This window comes from Emys orbicularis, chromosome 3, assembly GCF_028017835.1.
Source record: "Emys orbicularis isolate rEmyOrb1 chromosome 3, rEmyOrb1.hap1, whole genome shotgun sequence".
Lineage (NCBI taxonomy): Eukaryota > Metazoa > Chordata > Testudines > Emydidae > Emys > Emys orbicularis.
In genome coordinates this window covers 144,585,027-144,605,228 of record NC_088685.1, presented here as the reverse complement: position 1 = coordinate 144,605,228, position 20,202 = coordinate 144,585,027, and the positions used below count along the sequence as shown (strand labels likewise).

The following is a 20,202-nucleotide window of genomic DNA, read 5'->3' as shown; positions in this document are numbered from 1 at the left end:
CCACAGTGTACCAGTGCCACCTCAGATCAATGTTCTGCCTAACTCACAGCATTTAGGTACGGTTTCATAGTGAAATCAAGTATAAGTTGATTTAACAAGGATAGGGATTTAAGTGGTAGCAAGAAGTATTGGAAACAAATGGTTACCTATAAAATAAAATCATAACATGCATTCTAGAGCCTGGACTTAAATAACAAGATACTCTCATGTCTTCTAAAGTAATACACAACCAAAATCCTTGCAGTGCTTTACAGGCAGGCTTGGTTGTGATCCTCCTTTCATGAGAGAAACACACTGTTTGTCTCCTAGGTGAGGATTCCATGATTTTCTTACACTCCATGATATACCAGCTTATCTTTATTCATAAACAGGCCCCCCACTGCTGTTTGTTTCATCCTGTAGATTTCCTTTCTTGTAGATTTCACAAGCTCTCATTTCACCACTGGCTAAGTATGCAAATAGGCCTAGAGTGTGAGGCATACAAAACATGATACCCAATGGCCAGAGAGGGGGCGAGAGGTGTTAGTTATCTCCTGTCTGAAAGAGAGCTGTCTGAGGTATGTCACCTTCTGGTGACCTTTCCTAACTCCAAGATCTTAAGAACATAATTTTACTGTAGACACAACTCCTTAAATATTATCTCTATACATATTTCACAATGATTATGATGACTACTGGGCTATTGGCTCTCAGATCACATGCCATCCTTTGAACTATTATATAGATGGCCCACCCAGAGGATCCCTGTAAAACGCTATCCACCCCCAGTGCCCTCTGCCAGTTAGCACCAAGGAGTCCCTGGGTCACAGGATGGTAGGGATGGAGGAGAAGCTGTAGCAGAGTGAGATATGGGGGTTAATGGGTAGTGGATGGGGAGAAGTGGACCTTTTGTCCACATTGAAAACTTCAAGTGCTTGTGTAATGTTATATCTGCATATTTGAAGTTTAACATGCAGGAGAACCTCTGTCTTTCCCTGTTCCTTTCCATGCACCACAGTTCACTGCATCTGCTTCACCTTCCACTCCACTATGCCCTGCCAGTCTCCTGAACCCCTTCCCCCATATGCCCGACCCAAGAGCAAATGGCACAGCTCAGTGCCACCCAGTACATGCCTCTCCCAGTCTATTGCACAACTACAATAGAATCCGTTATCTTTCTTAAATTATCTGTCCTAGTTTTCTAGACACCTGGAAAATTACAAGACTCTTAGCCAGGTTATATTAATTTCTCATAATATCCAGTGGTACATGGGCCATTTTAAATGTTTAATAAATATAGTGCGGTGCAATTCTGTCACCTGCAGAGCAGGAAACTTCTACATCTGTTCACTTTTAGTTTACTTTATAAATCTTGTTTTTTCATTAAACTGTTTGTATTGTTTTTAAATCTCCTGGCTCACTAAACAGCAATGAGATTTTGGAGTGTACATCGAAGTGCTCGCCCATTGTGTGAGTTTCAGACACAAGTGCGCAGCTGGCAAACCACAAAAAGTTTGGATGCTTATCTGAAGATGTCTTGAAGATCTCTTTGTTCTGGAATTCAGGATGGAAATACTTTGGGAATAATTTCATGGTATTTCAGTTTTTCCTTTCCCAGTTCGAGCTAAGAGCAGGAGGTGCAAAGTGCACAAAAATCAAAATCAACAGATAAAAAAAGATGAGCGAACTTCAAATAAGGGTCAGGTTCAGTTTTTGGTCTAAGGTTATTTATTAATTTATTTATATCCAACTAGTTCACACACACATCAAGTATCTTGATCTTTATTGACAAAACAGTAGCCAGACTTTGAACTAAACAAATCCCACTGCAGTCTGAATCCAAACACCCTTCCATTTTGGAAAAATTTCACTCTGAATTTGGATCTGGATCAGACTCAAACTTCATGACTTACTCCTGTCTCTATAAGGGATCAATCTAAAAACTGGGATCTCATCATACCTGAAGTTTCGGAAAGCTGATATCCGGACAAGGCTTTGTGGCTTGAGCCTTTCTCTAATAGCAGCATCTTGGAGTAGTTATCCCATGGAAGGAAGGACAAATAAAAGTGGAGTCTGAAACTAGAAAATGCGGAATTATGCTGTAGTATGGCTATATCTCTCTCAGTAGACTTCATCCCCTATTATTAAAGAGGACAACTTAATGAATCCAGGCAAAAGAGACATAAGAATTAAAGAGAAAAATATTCAGATAAAGCTTTTAAGAAGAGAGAGGGAGGAAGTAACTCCAGGCTTCATTGAGACCTTTGCATTTCTGATATAGGGAGTTGGATTTTTATTTTCTTGTTGAAAGGAGATATTCATATTGCTTATAATTATCTATATTAGAGTTAGTGATGGGAGAGACTCTCACAGGGCTCGGACAACTGAAGGACACATTCATGTTGTGAAAACTAACACAAACCTCGCCTTCAAAAGGCTTCAGATAGCAGCTGCACAATGTCTGATAAAATTGACCTTGCAAGTCTTTGTGGGTTACAACAGAGCTGTAAGAAATCACTGCAGCCAGTAAACTGTGTGTAGGTGCTGAATACATATTAAACATAAACTAAGCACAAAAAATTAAGGCAATGCAACATTAAAGTTGCAGTTAGAATCACAAAACCACAAAATGAGTGTGGACTCATTCCTATTGCATATGCTCTATATGGTATAGAATTTAACATATAAATGGTAATATGTAGTAAACAATGTATTTCTGCAGTGTGGTATGAGGTTATGTATTTCTTCTTCTCATCATTTGAAGAAGGGGTTGCTTAGGGAGTTTTATTTGGAATTTATTTGTTAACTGGAGCACTGTAGGAGTCAGATTTTTTTCTATAACAGGGTGAACAGTTAATTGTTTACTACAATGATATTGATGTGATTTTAATTGTTGACTGGCTGCCCAGAGCATAGGGTAGGCTTATTGAATAATTGGATATCCTTTACATATCCAAATAAATGTAACCTGCAAAATATGCCTGGAAAATACAAGTTATACATAATGAAATTGAGTTGAGGACTGGATTTTGCAAATTTATACTCATGCACCTGTTCTTTATTCATGTGAATAATCCCATTGACTCCAATGGGAATGTTTACATGAATAAGGGCTTGCAGTTTTGGGCTTTACTATTGCTGTTGGAAGCTAGCCTTTACAATTTTTGGCTGAAATTCTGGTCCCATTGATGTTAATGGGAACTTTTCATTGACTTCAGTGGGACCAGCATTTCACACTCTGCAGTTAAAAATCAATCTAGACATTGCTTTAATATAGCACTTCACATTTAATTTCTTTATTTAAAAAAAAATTGCCTGTGTTTAATAATGCAGTATTTAAATTGTCACAATGAGACTTTGAATAGAATAGACTTAATCAAAATAAGTAGGGGAGGAGAAAGGTGACTTCCCACTTAGTTTGTTTTCAATAGAGCTGGTTGGGAATTTTCTATTGGAATGACTTTCTGATAGAAAATGCAGTTGGAAACCTTTCATTTTCCATCAGGAAACAGGTGGGTTCAACCTGAATTGGAATATGTTGTTGTTTAAATTGACCCAAGTATTTTGTTTCAAATCAGTTAACGCCTCCCACCCCCCCCATTAAACTGCCTTTCCCTTGTGGCACATTCAGTTATTGGAGTTGTATTTTGGGCCCCCATTGTCTCCTTTGAACTGTATTTCCTAGAGGGCTACATCCTCCATAATGCAACATGGCTTTCCTCTGACCGAGATGTGTGTTGCAGCAAGGGAGTCAGATGACTCTAGGTGCACTGGGGGAGATGTATTCTGAACAGTGAGCCTGGCTCATAGGGGAGAATGGAGAGATCAGGCTTTTGAACTACAACTCCCCCCAGAAGGCAATGCACCATTATGAGAAAATGACTTGAAACAAACCAAACCAAACCCTTTTGATTTTGGGACTATCTAAATATTTTGTTGATCTGAATAAAATGTTTTTGGAATTGCCATTCTGTGAATAATTCCAGCGTTTCAACTTTTTGCCTCTCTATCGGATGAAAACAAATGTTGAAATGTTGGTATTTCCTGCAAGACAGAAAATTTTTACTCATGCACCTGAATTTCCTGCAAGACACTTTTTACTCATCTCGAGTTTCTAGCAAGGCTACATTACCAGGCCAGCAGCCTGTTAGCTACATTGTGATGGCTATATCTTTGTAATAAAAAGAGGGGAACTTTTTTCATATTTGAAAATGAAAGTTTTTGTAATTCAGTGGCCATGGCTCAGTCATTCAAGGTGCTGAGCACTGTGGTCCGGATCCAGCAAAGCCTTTCCACATGTGTTTAGGTGCGTTGCTGAATTAGGGCCAGAGCACTCAGGCCCTTGCAGGATCAAGACTTTTTCATGGATATTTGGGGTCAATTGCCCAAATCCTGCACACCTTCTTCACATGAGATTGCCCATTGATTTCAGTGGCACATCTTATGTAAAGTGAATAGGATCTGGCCCAACGTCAAGGCCTCCCCTCCTACTCCAAACTCTCTCTAGTTTCTGAGTTCTTAAGTATTTCAAGTGACTTAATTGCCTTTTAAAATGACAACAATGTATTTTGATTAAAAACCAGGAGGACAAGAAAGGAGACAAGAGAGCTGGATCTCAGTTCCTTTACTTCAAGGTGAATGTTTCTTGTTTAAGAAAAAGACACATTCCTGTTTAAAATATTATCCCAAGACAAGTGATTGGGCATGGGGGAGAATAATTATATAAACAGGTTTACTAAAGCATATGGAAGCTCTCAAAGAAAGCTGATGGAGGTATTTTAAAATAAACAGACAGAAGAAAGCAGAGCTCATGACTTTGGTTTTATTTATTTTACAATATTTCAACCAACATCATTAATTTCTTTGAATGGTTCATGAGATTATAAAAGGTAATCCATCAAACAGATATTTAGAGTTGTTAACATTGGTTTTCTCTCTAAGAATGACATTAATATAAAATGGCCGTTATGAAGAAATAGGAAAAATAAATAGATTAAGGAATTAAAATTATTTTCATCTTAGATCCAATGTGGCATATTGGATAGTGAGGTAATGGGCTAGAGATGTCAGGATAGAAATCATGACATCGAACAGACATTTTAGATCTTGTTCTCTACATACCTTCTCATTATTATGTATGTTACAGTAGCACCTGGAGAGCCCTAACTCAGAATGGGGCCCCATTGTGCCACACACTGTACAAACACATATTTAGAGATAGTCCCTGCCCTGAGGACACAATATGAATAGACAAGACAGACGAAGTGTGGGAGGGGAAACAGACACAGAGAAGTGTAGACTTGCCCAAGGTAACACACAGCAAGTCAATAACAAAGTTGGGAATAGACCCAGATTTCCTGAAACCCGTAGAATGTAACCATGCTTTTCATTCCTTTTTTTCTTTCTTAGAATACCTTTTTTACAGTAGACCTTAAGATTTTTGAGGTTTGCTCAAATTAATATGCAATACTCCAGTTATATATATGGAGATGACTGAAGGTGTATAACATCTTTGCATAGTCATCTGCATATGTATTGATAGAAAACATTCTCACTGAGGTCAGTGGGCCAAAACCCAAAGTCCTTAGGCTAGGTCTACACTACCCGCCTGAATCGGCGGGTAGAAATCGACCTCTCGGGGATCGATTTATCGCGTCCCGTTGGGACGCGACAATCGATCCCCGAATCGACGCTTTTACTCCACCAGCGAAGGTGGGAGTAAGCGCCGTCGACGGGAAGCCGCAGAGGTCGATTTTGCCACCGTCCCTACAGCGGGGTAAGTCGGCTGCGATACGTCGAATTCAGCTACGCTATTCGCGTAGCTGAATTTGCGTATCTTAAATCGACCCCCCCCCCCCTGTAGTGAAGACGTAGCCTTACTCAGGTTCCAATCCTGCAAACACATAAGTGCTTGAAGTCTATGAGACTACTCATGTGCTTAAAGACAAAGTTAAGCACATGCATAAATGTTTACAGGACCAGATCTTCAGTTTTTACTCAGCCCTTACCAGAGCTACATGAATAAAAATTGTAATAAATAATTTACTGAATATACTTAGCCCTTTTTTTTTCTGTTAGCAAATTATCTGCAACAGCCAAGTTTTTATAATCTCGTGGTTTTATCTTATTTGAATAATGTTTTGTGAGAATATACTTCAGCCCATGGGTTGGCTGCAAAGTCTTTGCATGTGCTGTCTCAAGTATTTTAAATGCATAACCAGAGCTGGTCAAAAAATATTCGACAGAACATTTTCTGTTGAAAAATGCTAATTGAACCAAATATCAATTTCACAGAAATTTTCAGTGGGAAATTATCAAAACATTTTGTTGTAATAAGATTGAAATGTTTTGACTTAATTTTTACTTTTGTGTTAGATGATAATTTATAAAATAAAAGTTTCAGTGGTTCAACTTTTATAAGATAGTTGAAATAATAAATTCAAAACAAAACATTTTGATATGGGTGAAATGAAATATTTTGGAATATTTTGTTTTGAGGTAATTCTGAGAGTTTGACTTTTTGTCCTCGTTCAGGACAAAACCAAAATGTTAAATCTCTGAATATACCACAGGATGGAAATTCAGTTTTTTGGGGTCCAGCTCTATTTATAACTTGATGTTCAAGCTGATTTGATTGGTCATGCAGGTAACATATTTCTGTTCCCTGAGTGGATGCAAGTAGCTCGGAGAATTAAGTTTCTTTTGCAAATACTTGGAATTAGAAATCATTTTAAAATCCCTGTTTCTGTGAAAATTCCTGTTTGAGGGTGTGGTTCCTGGAATATTTGCAGAAATGAACATTTGAGAGGTGAGAACAAAGCTAAAGCAAATTCACCTAAAAATATTCATGGCTAATTTTGTCCTCTGTGTATCCAGCTCTAATTCTTACTCAGGCAAAACTTCTACTGACTTCGGTTTGAGTTTCCTGTCTATCTGTGAGTGTGTCTGCAAATAAGCATTGGGCGTTCAGAATTTGAATCATTGGATGTTTTGTTGAGTAAGGACTTCAGGATTTGGCCCTCTATGACTTTGGTTAATTCCATGCTGCTATAATACCTGCTTTAAACAACACAAATATTTAAAAATTAAACAGACATTTTTAAGCATTCCAATAATTCTGTGAATTATCAAGCGGTTATTAAAACAGGCTAGAGATGTAAAGTTCTCATACATTGTACTCCCGTATTGTCAATGTCACAAATCATGTTACAAGATGGTTGCCAACAGCAGTAGGCTCACAGAGGCCAATACTAATTTAAAACATTATTTTGAAATGTATTTGACAGTTGTTTGAATGTTTGAAATTTCTTCTTTCCCTATGAATTCAAGATACTTGCACAAAATTAAGTGAGTAGAGTTAGTCTATAACACAGCTTTGTAGCTCATGCCCCACTTTGTCAGCTTGTGACACCCAGAAATCATAATTATCCTACAAAATAACAACCTACACCTCCTGTGTGACTCAGCTTCTCCTCTCCCGCAACCTTAGTTAATGGCTAAATGGATAATGAATAAAGACTATCTATAAGGCTTTGCAGGATCTGGCTCTGCCTCTCAGACAGCTACTGTATCTGCCCCATCCAAGATCTGCAGCTGCTATAGCATCGCTGTTCAGAAAGGAGCACAAAATTACATGGAAAAACTGAATTTTCGGATGCTATGACTATTCATCTATGGGTGTATGCAGTGGAGAGATCCTGTGGCTAATCTCCAAATTTAATCCTGTAAAGGAATGAAAAGTAGAAGAAACTCAGCACTATTTGGCTTGTTTAGTCCCAGCTGACAAGTAGTTGAGTACTGCTGTGCAGAAACAGGCAGCCAGATATGCCTTTAAATCTCCCTTTTGTTACAAAAGTGAATGGACAATGAATAAATACTTTGAATTAGCGCCTCGTCTCTCTCATCAAAACACTCAGCAGCATCAAGGCACAGAATTGGAAAATCTTTAACCTCTTTAAATGCTGGATCAGATACAGGATTAGTGAAACTTGTCATTTAAACAATTACCTAAAGCCAGCTGTTTTTATTATCAGACAACTAGTGTTATATAGAACCTCCCCTTACAGTATTTTATCAGTTTCATAATAAAGTAGAATTCCATGATGATTCCTCCTCTGTCTTTCCTCCCACATCTATTTTGTGAATGCATTATTATATTTGACACAATGTCATTTCCCCAGCAATAGACTAGGAGTAGGATTTGAGTTTTCCTCAAGTTTCTTTAAGGCTCTAAGTTTGGCCTCCAGTATTAGAAAAGGGTTGTTTTTAAGGGATCAACAATGAGAATGTCTTCAAGTATCTAGTACTATATTTACCCCAACTCATTTTTGGAGCTCTTCACAAGAATTTGAAACATAGCTAATCTGTTTTACCCATTGTCACAGTATGGGACAACTGCATCTGTGTTCCCCTGCTGTGGTCCCTTGAGGGCACACCAGTCATCACCTCTCTTGGGTAGATCACCTTTGTAGAGTCTACGTCAAGATCCACATATCTCTAGATTAAAAGGAATGTCATGAAGGGCTGTCAAAGACTGGGGAAAGCTGCCAGCCTGCATGAACTGTCAGTATTAGAAACAGACACACATGGCCAGATAGCAAAAACTGTCAAATGTTGTGATTGCCAGTTTGCAACATTGGAGTGTGCTTTTTCTGGTCTGCTACAACATTTGGATTCAAATTACAACTGCAAGCTCTCCATGTGCATGATTTCTGGGTGAAGTCAATTCTGGTTGGAGTTCTGCAATCTTTAACTCTAGCTTTGGTATAACTGTTTCTCCTAACCAGATAGAGAACACCATATAGCTGTCTTGCCATCTATCAAGCTTCAGTTGTTTCTGTCTCCAGGACCAATATCTTGCAAGCCCACTTCTAGAAGGAAGAAGCAGGCATAGTATTATCAACCCAAAGTGTTCAAAAGTCATGGATTTACCTTGGCAATTTGTTTCTATCCTGACCCATGCTGGGAAGAAATCTTCAGAAGACTGCCAAGTAGAAAGGAACCTTGACTCTATTAGCAAAAGACTCAAACCCCAGGTCTGAATATCACCACACTTTAAGGAAGTTCAAATCCAAATATGGATCTGAACTTTGACAGTTTGGGCCTCCAAAAGATATGTCTGCGTAGGACCCCTTGACTTCAATGGGAGTTGGGCATACATGTCTGAAGGCAGAATTTGGCCTTATGTCAACTGTATGAGCAATCTAAGGAGCTGTGTGAGAAATTCTTTCACAGCCACTACTAAATAGTTTTATGTTTTCCCAACTTATATTTAACCAAACATATGGAAGAAATAGGGCTTATTAATTCGATTATTTTTCATTTATCAGCCCATCTGAAACTTATTAAATTTAACTGCCCTAATGCAGTGTTTCACATATATGATTTATTTATAGTATAAAAAAATTGACTGGCAGTGCATGCAAAACCAGCTAATACCTACCAGTAGACCTTCCGAAATGCCACTTACATATCACAGTTTCTGTTTTCTGCTAGTGAATGTTTCCAAGGTCTGCTAAGTACCAGCTGTTCCAGTGATGGAATATGTAGCATATTTGCCTTCCTATCACATGACACACTTAGCTGACCACTTACGGCAGCCTCAAGGGAGGGGGCGGGAAGGGGTGGAGTGGAGTGGAGTGGGGGCAGGGCCTGTGGCAGAGCCAGGGGTTGAGCAGTGAGCACCTCCCGGCACATTGGAAAGTTGGCGCCCATAGCTCCAGCCCTGGAGTCGGTGCCTATACAAGGAGCCGCATATTAACTTCTGAAGAGACGCATGTGGCTACAGAGCCACAAGTTGGCCACCCCCGACTTACAAAAACATGCATATAGTAAACCACTTTTTAAAATTTCAGTTGTTTCCCATTTGCCCTGCACCAGAGGTTTGTTGTGGCCATGTGCTTTGAATTTAGACAAATAATAAGGGCTGATTTAAATCAAGTAATTTAGATAATTATCTTGCTAATGAAAATGATCTACTCCGCTACATTCATGACTAGCAGCATTGTCACCTTCATTTAGTGTATCTGGGCTATAGTCCATGTTCAGATGCCTAAAGGCCCTGGAGAACAGTATTGCCTAATCCTTCACAGAATTCAGAAGCCTTGCTGGAAAGTTTGGAATACAATTTTAAAATCTCCGTGCCTAGTCCTGTGAGTTGCTGAGTGCTTCCTCAGCACAGTGCTTCACAGGATTGGGCCCCTAAAAAAAAGCAGCTTTATAAATCCTGACACACTGGGTAAAGAAGTTTGGATTTTTCAAAAAAGTTACTGTTCATTAGAATATCAATATGAGAACATGAAAGTAAAAGGGGAAGGGGAGGAAGCTCAGTATCCCTCCCAATTGGGAGGGTCCTCAGATGGAAGACCCTCCCAATTGGTCATTCTGTTCCAGTGACATCTCTTTTATTTGATAACAGGTGGAGAAACTGACACGGGTATTATAAACATGGATGTGGTAAAAGGATGCTTTAGTACATTTATTTGCTCTTAAATACTAATAGGTCTTCGTAAAACACTTTCATCTCCCTCTCAAATAGAGTCTACCCAAAAACTCAATAATCATGGTGTTCTGGGATGTAGGAGGGGGCTCCACCCCCTCATCCCTGGCCCCACCCAAGAGCCCGCACCCCCAGCCGGAACCCTCATCCCTCCTGCACCCCAACCCCCTGCCCCAGCCCGGTGAAAATGAGCGAGTGAGGGTGGGGAGAGCAAGCGACCGAGGGAGGGGGGATGGAATGAGCAGGGGGCAGCACCTTGGAGAAGGGGTGAGGCCTTGGGGGAGGGGTGGGGCAGGGGGCAGGGCAAGGGTGTTCAGTTTTGTGCAAGTAGAAAGTTGGCAACCCTAGTTTAAATGCTCCTAGAGATTGCTGATACATATAGAAAAAAACTAAAAAAACAGGTCTAGTCTGGTTGCAGCATTTCAACAGTTGTTTAGTTATGATACCTCTGTAAAAATATTTGTTGTGAGGCCCTGCACTTAGAGCACATTCATACCTGTTTATCTCTGGTCGTTTATACGCTAACCAATGATAGTAAGTAAATTACTTTCATGTTGTGGTTTTTTACTAAAGTAAAGCCTTTCAGCTATCTAAACAACACTTTATTTTTCCAGTGCTATTAATCTAGCATAAAACAGGGAAAGTTGGCCTGATGGGTTGATCGTTCGAGTTTCATGACTGAATAGTAATTTTCAAAGCTGAGCCATGGTTGATGTTAAATTATGCCTTTCTGCTATCCTCACTCATGGAAATTAAAGGAACTTTTAAACAAACTGTCCACATGAACTTTTATGTTTGGTAAGCCTAATGTATTTCCTGTAAGTGTTGGACAGAGCTGACAGTCTTGTGTGTGTGTTAAACTTTTTATTTTTTTTATTTTGCTGTTTTTGAAGTAGCTGATGCATTAGTAACCCTGCCACCTTTGAAATTAAACAGGGTTTTGCCTGCAGTTTAAGCACTCTGAAGTGTCTTCTATTTTTAACTCACATATTAGTATTGGAAATGCCTTCAGCTCTCCAATAAATGAGTTTTGTTTAATGATTACTGTTGTCTATAAACATAGTTTTGGCAATGCTAGCCAGTTTGTGGTGAAGAGAAACAAAAATCATTTGAAATGTTTTTTAATTGAATGTACTTAAAAATAACATGGGAGGGGGGGAAGCAGTGTTCTGTTCTGTGCTACTTCGGAACTACATATCAGCAATGAGTGAGGTTTTTAAAAAACAAACAACTGTCCCAGGCCCCTAGAGCATTGGATGGGCTCTCATTCAATACAGTTTGTAAAAATGAAATAAATAAATACATTTTTGCTTTTGCACCCCAAAAGTTTGATTAAACATCCCCCAAACAAAAAGAAAATAGTCAAGGTCCCCACCGAGCCTAATCAGTGTCCTCAGGGATGGTTGGCAAAACACTCTTCTTTCCATACAGTGCTCATCCTAGTTAAGTGTTCAGATACACTCTTGATGAATACGATATCAATACTAGATGGACAGAGGTAGATATAAAGCCAGATCCTCTTGTGTAACCAAGCTGCACTCATCACAAGACCGGGGGAGGAAGGGAAGAAAAGTGGCTTTAAGCCATGTTTCTGGACATCAGTTGTCCATAGCACGCAAGGAACCATTCCAGCAGCCAACAATTTGCAGGGCATAAGGATGCTCCAGCCACACCCCCTTTTCCCTGTAAGTACAGTGTACATTATTAGGCCACTTAGTCAGCTTTAGGGATGCTTTGCACCACCAGAGTGCTGCCTCAGATCTGGCCATAAGCCAGGCAGCTTTAAATATGTTTCAGGCTAATTCAATAGCCTGCTACCAATAAGGAGTGAGCAGAAGGTTTTGACTTCTACTGAATCATATCTATTTAGAGGAATAGGGAAAGAAGAGAACTTACCAGTGAGGTGGCAATTAGATAGTGAGATAATGAAGCTTTGGAGAAATGGAGGGTGAGGTGTTAATGTTTCATACAGAAAGAGAAAATTGAGCTAACTTTAAAGAGACCTCATTATGCTGCAAGTGTCCTGCTGAATGCACATTTGTTGTCAAAAAGCAAGCAAAACGTTAAGTTGTATTAAGTGAATAATATTGAAAATGTTATAATGCCAGTATATAAATCACTTGGTACTGGACTAGATGGACCACTGGTTTAATGGTTTAATGCAATATGACAATTCCTATTTACAGCGTGGCATGTAGTTCACAGAATCACCTGTGCAGAGCAGAAGAGGGAAGCAACCTCTGTTCCTTTGGAGTGTGACATGAAATATCTGGAGTGGTCAGGAGATACCTGATCACCTGGGTGTATGCAGTAGTTCTTCATTGAAATGTAATATATTCAGCGTATGGTGTGTGTTCACAAAGGTAACAGGGATTTGACAAAAGGTTTGCTGGCTTTTCCTATGATAACTGAATTTGCTTCATTTTGCATATATTAAGAAGGGCTCCCCTTCCTGTCTTTCTAAAACTGAAGTGTTCTGAAGAGCGCTGTTTGTATGTTACAAAATGTCACACATGGTAAGGTAGTGGTTCTTGGAACTGTCAGAGTAGCAAGAAAAGTACCTTATACTTCTTGAAAGAGAGAGACATGGAGTTCTTAAAATATACTAAAGAAATCAAACAAGGACAAGATACAGTCATCAGAAAGTGCATTTATTTCTATGAATAGGCCAAACAAAAGAAGCTACTTTAACCACCCCAACCCCTTTCCCATCATTGGCACCATTACTGCTGTACTGAAATGCCACAAATACTTTCTTCCTGTGTGTGTATCCTTACAGTTTTTTTCTTGCAATTTGTACTTGAAGGTGCAGCCCAAGGTAACAGTGAGATCTGTTAGTGTGTCCTGTGCTGTAATTGGTAGGATGCATCTAAGTGGTTTGTAATGGATTTTAAAATCATCTTCTTCAGAAAAAAGAAATGAATTTGCATCACCAGAATAAGGAACAGATTTTGTTGTTGTTATATGTTTCTGACAGTTTGTGGTATGTTGCTTTAAAAACACCAGATCAAGTTGAGCTAAGAAAATGGAAAAGTCAATATGATCGTAAGGGAGACATTTAAAAAAGAATATTTCTTTTCCTGAAACTGATATTTGTGGTCTAGCCCTTTCTTAGGTTCCCAAGTAATCAGGAAAATGATGTTAGGATCTGCACTGCAATGAATTGTAATTAGTCTTGCATTTATTTTGGTGTACTTTTCATCTACACATCATGGAGCAGAAAATGAGAGACGTGCACTATCAGAATCCTCACCGGGGATCATTAAGATTCCCCACTGTTGTCTAATCATATGCCATCCCATTGATGTGTGTAGTCAACTGATACAATAATTTTGTTCCGTGCATAAGACCTCCCAGAATATGGCAGTCTTAGTTGTTAGTTGAGTCTGGTGTGGTAATTGTAGGACACCTTTTAAAGCAGCAACTACTGTCTCTGCTTAAAAAGTAATAAGCCCAAATGGACAGTTTGGGTGGGAAAATTTACTGATTTTTTTTCAGGGGCACGTTTATAATGCAGCAGTTTTTATGTGGTAGTTTGTAACCTAATTACAGATATCTAATTCAGCATTTGTTGGCTATGTTTATGGTTAGGCTCTTTGTAAAGAACCAGATAGATTCCTGTAAAATCATCAGGGTCTTTCCTTACTTTTTGTAATCCTGCAAACAGTTGCATATGAAAATCCCTTTCTGATATAACTGATCATTCAGTATCTAGCAACTGAAATGTGATTATCTGAACCAGTTTGGATTATTTAAAGCTAATGATGTTTCTTTTTGAGCCAGAGAGCCCTGGAGAGGGGCTAAGGAGCTGTCATGCCTGACCATTGGTAGAAAGAGGTATTTAAGCCTGTGGAAGGCAAATGTTTTGCCTTCAAGACTGCTGGGGTGGGAGTGGGTCTCAGCAGCAGCAGTTGCTACACCTATAAAAAAGGTGCAGTATATGTACCCTTGACAACATTAATTTCTATGTAGTGGCCAGTGAGGAGCAAGGGAAATAGGGCCCTGGCCACGCCTTCATCCACTTACCCTTTGGGACTTGCAGTACTGCCAGGTCCCCTTTGTACTCAAGGAGCACGAGAAGCTACATTTTGGCTGCCTGCTGCACGGGCACACTGCTAGAAGGGGGCCCATTCCCACTCCCACCTCCTCTGCACAAGGGCAACCATAATTTTCTGCTCACATTGCAAAATGTTTAACAGAAATAGGCTAAAACTCAAAGGGGAGCCTAATTCTAGAATGAGGCAAATCACTAGTGCTGGCAGCTGGTACTCATGGCAGGTGTGAGGTGCATAATAAGGTACTATATATAAATTCACTTACCTAAACTTGGTCAGAGATATTAAACAAATAGCATTTTACACTTTGAGGAACTTATTTACTGTGAAGTAAACTAATATGTACTGTATTTTTCAACAATATTTAAATGGAAGTGTTTTGGTTTCAGGTATTATTTAAACTCAGCAGCCCTAAAAGTCAGATAAACTTAAAAAAACAAGGCCATTTAAATCTGCAATTCATTTGGCAGAATTTTGTTTTCCTATAACATGTCATCTGGGATTTTGACTTTTTGTGCTTACTGTCATCAGGTTTTTAGAAAGTTAATGTATTCGGAACTAAAAAACTGGCAGTGGTAGTGGCTGTTTATTTCATTTATCGGCATTGGTCTGGTGTCGATCACTGTGGTTTCTGGGCGTATTGCAAGTTGAGATAGACGAGAACTCAGCAACAGAAACCAAACACCGTGCTCTCCTACAGCCTGCAGCTTAGCAGTTGGTTGGGAACTTATTCATTTGAGAGAGCATAACCAAAGTGGCCTGGTTCGTGTTTCATATGTATCCACTAAGAGCAAATCAAAAAGGCATAAGTCAGATACAAGAAAACTCTTTCACTAGCAAGGGTTAGGCAACTGTAAAGAATATTACACTTGTATCAATGCATGGTTTGAATTTTCATGACTTAATGAATCATACCTGGCACTCTTGCTTCACTGCCATTTGCTTGTAGTTTCAATGTTTCAGAGTTTCAGGCTTGTTTGAATTCCAAAACTCCCAAGCAAGCTTGATGCAAACCCTGGGAAAACTCCCTGATTCACAATAAAAGCACTGAGTTTCAACTCCCTCTCAACCTCAGGCCCCAAGATTCCTTCTACCCATTAGGGTTCTTCTGGGAGAAGAGCCTGTCCTCCCATTCCTTTAACATCAACATGTTCAAGGCAGCATCTCTATCACTTCCACATCCTGGAAGCTTCTGGATTGGCTGGCTGGCTTTTTCCCCCTCTATGGAACATTGTGACCTGGGTTATACTGGCGTAAATCAAGAGCACCACTGAAGTTGATGAAATTATACCAATTAAGTGAGATCTGGATCATCGTCTTGTGTTTGGGATGGTAGTGGAAAGCTCTGACCAGTACTGTGAAGCAATATAGAGTGGCCCCAGAATTAATTTAGCACCGGCAGCATTGAAATGTTTGTTTGTTGTTGTTTTATGGTAGCACATATGCTTAGCAAATGGCTGTTTTGAAGGTCAGCCATGGGAGCTCAAGGCGTTTGCCAATTTCTGCAGCTAACTTCAGCTCTCATCCTGATTGGCTGCGGTTCTCTTGTTACGGTTACTTTTTTTTTTGAGTTTGAAATGCGCTATTAAAGGCAAATTGTCAGTGATAATAGATTAAGCTGTTTCTATTTGGCATTAGCCAAGGATGGGAAAAATGAGGACATAATTTGTTTTTTCTTTCTTGTCTCATCATTGTTATGGTAATTTGTGTGTGAGAGAAAGCAAGGATTTGTAATTTGTAGTGGTAGGTTAACATTTTGACCCCTACTAATGGCAAGCTTGCAAAGTGCTCCAACACATCTAGTACAACTTCCATTTCAGTAGTTGAAGGGCACGGTGATGAGATCTTGCCAGGGGGCACGGTAAAATGGCATAGCTGCCAAGTTCATCTATAATGTGTATTGTGTCACCTGTCATTAAGGTTGCCTAACCACAACCTGGTTATCAATGGCTTATAATTAAGGCCCTTCATTTTTTATTTTTATTTTTTAAAAGATTTCCTAGGAATTTATCAATAAGTATTCAAAAATTTGTGGGGGGGGGGGATGCTCGGTAACTCATGGGGGTCATTGTCCAGAGGGGTTACTCATGATGCAATAATTGGATGGTTTCGGTCGTTGGGAACTGGCTCCCTGCCCACCTCGCTTTCCAGGTCACAGAGTCCTGTCTGCTTCCCCCCCTTTGTCAGACAGAGTCCCCTCACAGGTTGCAGCCTTCTGCTCTCCACTCCTCCACTCGCAGAGTCCCTGCTGGCCTCCTCAGTGCACCTGTACAGAGGAGGGTAACTGCTGGTTGGTGGCTGCTGCAATTGCGTAGTCCTGGCAGCCGATACTCCCTGCACAGAGCCCCGTTCCCTTCCCCTGCCGGACAGAGCCCCCTGCTGACCCCAACCCTTCAGCATGTCCCCCGGAAGCAGCTAAGGCTGCACTAAGGGGCCAGGATCAGCAAGGGCTTCTTTTCAGTGACGGGGGGCTGGTGGGGATGGTGACAGTACTCATGGGCTATAGCCTCCCCTCCCCTGAAAACCCCTGCCCTTAAGCAGAGCCCTGCCCACTTCCCCCGTGAAAAATTCCCACATCCTAAGAGAGACAAAATTTGGGTGAAAATTGGTAAAACCCGAATACTGGCTTTTTCAAAACTGGAATTTTTCAGAGAAAATCTGTAAATAACAAAAATGAAGGGTCTTACTTACAACATTGAAATTTTTAATGCTGAGTGTCTGCCTGCTTTTTTTTTTTTTTTTAAGCAGTCCAGCCATTTCTTAGAATGAGATTAGGGAAAAGATACATTGTTTTGCTTGTGTGAACAAATTCTTATGGCCATTTTGTTGAGAAACTCTAGTGGCTCCGGGCTTTGGAATAGGACTCGAAATGTGGCCACAGGGGGTGGCCTGGTGTCAGGGATCTGTCTTTTCCCATCCCTGTGAAAGTCTGCTCAAATTTGGTCAATTTATAAGCGCCAGAAAAATCTCAGTTCTTATGTACTCAGTAGAGGTGTGTTAAGGGTTGGCAGCTTTATCCTCTGAAGATTCCATCTGGACTGAGCATGATCTGTCCTTCTACAGTTTCTACATGCCCACCAGACTGCATATGCTATCCTCACAGAGTGACTATGCTCCGCTGCAGGGGCTGGGGAGAACTTTTTCTGCAATTGCTCCTCCCGGCTTCCAAGAATCAGAACTAAGAGCAGGGAGAATGTCTCCTGAACTCTTCATTACCTAGTAACCAGGAGAGAATACATGAGAAGGAGGAGGCAGCTGGACTCAAATTCAAAGGGGGTAAGGAACAGAGGGAGAGGCCAAGCTGGTTTCAATAGGAGTTGAAGGGTACAGGTATGGGAGATTTGGGGGTGGGAGTGGTTAGGAGCTGAGGGATTGCTACCATTTTAGAATTTCATAATTTGTATAGATCAGGGTTGAACATAGGCTTCTAAGTCACTTAGGCACTTCTGAAAATGTTATCCTAAATCCAGCTTTTTAATTGATTTAGGAACATAAGAATCTAAATGTCATTGAAAGTCAATGGCACTTAAGCTCCTAAGTACCTAAGTCACTTTTGCATATGAGAGGTAGGCTTCTAAATCATTTAGGTGAATTTGAAAATGCTACTCCTTGTCAGAAGGAATGGCTGCATGCAAACAAAGTTTATGTAACAAAATTCCATGATTTAAAATAGCAGCAGGCATCTTCCTAACTTCCATCATCGTTTTGGATTCATTCTCTGTAAGGTCCCTGCAGGAGCCTGCAAAACAGGCATGCTTCTTTGTAATGTTTCAGATTTAAATATGTAAATATCCTTGTTGGTTTTGTTGTGAGGCTTTTTAAACACCAAAATTGATTAGACTACATTATAGGTTAATTATTTCCCCAATGTGAATTCATAAATCAAACTCATATATGATTTATGCAAGTGAAAAGAAATGTTCAAAGATAATGTTTTATTTTTTCACATGTATACCTAAAAATGTTTTTAAAATATTATCTGCCAGATTTCAGCCTGGAGCAAATTTATGTCTGAAAAAATCTGGATTTACAGATTGACAGACCTTGCTTTATTGCAGCTGAATTATAAAGATATTACAGAGTTATATTGTAGCCCATTGTTCCTTTTCTTCATTCTGACATATATTCTAGGGAAAATGATAGATCTTTATGGTAAAACCAAGTGGAAGAACATTAGGCCAAAGTCAACAAGAGTGTAAGCTCATGAATGGGCCAGTGGCCTTCCGCCAGAGGTAAATTTTTCCACATTGTATTTTTCATTGAAAAAACCATGCAAACTACAGATTTCAAAATCAGCACTTGGGAGTTCTATCTTTTGAACATTGTGACTCCTACAATACTTTGTAATTTTATACTGCGAAAATGTATTTGCTCTTTGGAAAGCACATCCTGAGGATTTCAAAGAACCAAAGGTCACGCCATATCAAAGGCAATCTTGTAAATGAGTAAAGCAATATCAGGGTTTTGGAAAGACATACTAGTTACATGGACAGTAATGTTTGTGGATTCTGTGTAATTTGTAAACTAAAAAAAGGCAAAAAGCAGACATAAACATATGATTCGTATAAAGTTGTTTAGATCAATCAGGGAAAAGTAAATAAATAGGATATCTCCATTAATTTATATTTATCTCCTAGAACTGGAAGGGACCTTGAAAGGTCATACAAGTCCAGCCCCCTGCCTTCACTAGCAGGACCAAGTACTGATTTTGCCCCAGATCCCTAAGTGGCCCCCTCAAGGATTGAACTCACAACCCTGGGTTTAGCAGGCCAATGCTCAAACCACTGAGCTATCCCTCCCCCCCTGTGTTAAAATAATGTAACACTGTGTTTAAGATGAACTGTCACTTCAGTTGAGTTCAGTGGGTGGTTATGGAAATGGAGGTTCTGTTTGAATTCTGAAATCAACTGTGAAGTTCAAAGCTTCTGGATGCAAATAATTGCATGCTAAAGGAAATAAAAAGTTCTAACCCTATCTCTTCATGGTAATTTGTTCATTGTCCATTGTATGAAAGTCAAATAGAATTTCTTTCTAAACAAAAAAAAAAGCTAAAAAATGGAATCAATAGTTTATGATGGGAAGGACTGGTGTGTCTTCCCTTCCTCTCCTGTACTACAGTTTAGTGTTTTTGTGCACATTTAAACATTTTCTGCCCTAGGATACACTCTCAAAGCTAATCTGATTATTCATGCACCTTACTAGTAGATTACTGTGCCATTAAAAATGATTGGTGTTGGGATCACGAGATTCAAAATGCCAAACTATGCCCTCAATTGCACATGCATGGCTTTTGAGTCTAGTTGTCCCAGTAATGCCAGTTCCTATTTCATGGCATTTATATTGTTATCTATAAGAGGCACTATGACATTCCCCTCTGGTGTTATCTGGACCGGTGATCTGCTAGGTCACTCCAATCCTTGACTCTGGGAGCCAGCCTTACCCTGCTCTGCTGTGAGAACCCCCACTCAACTGTTAATGTTGCCTTCTTAGTTTCTCAGCCAGTGTCTTTTCCCATCAATATTTATTATTATAGGTTATTTTGACACTCATGAACTTGCGTGTACTTTTACAGTTGAACTCACATTTAGGGTAAATGTGTAGGCCCAGTTATCACAGGAGTACTCTACACTAGCTCTGAAACAAATGAGCATATCCAGTGGTTAAAAACAA

The 20,202-nt window shown here is 39.7% G+C and overlaps 1 protein-coding gene across 1 annotated transcript in view; it reads left to right on the top strand.

Moving 5' to 3' along the window:
* The window catches only part of SMYD3 (SET and MYND domain containing 3), a 634,585-nt gene that overhangs the window by 421,401 nt on the left and 192,982 nt on the right, over positions 1–20,202 (top strand). The window lies entirely within an intron of this gene.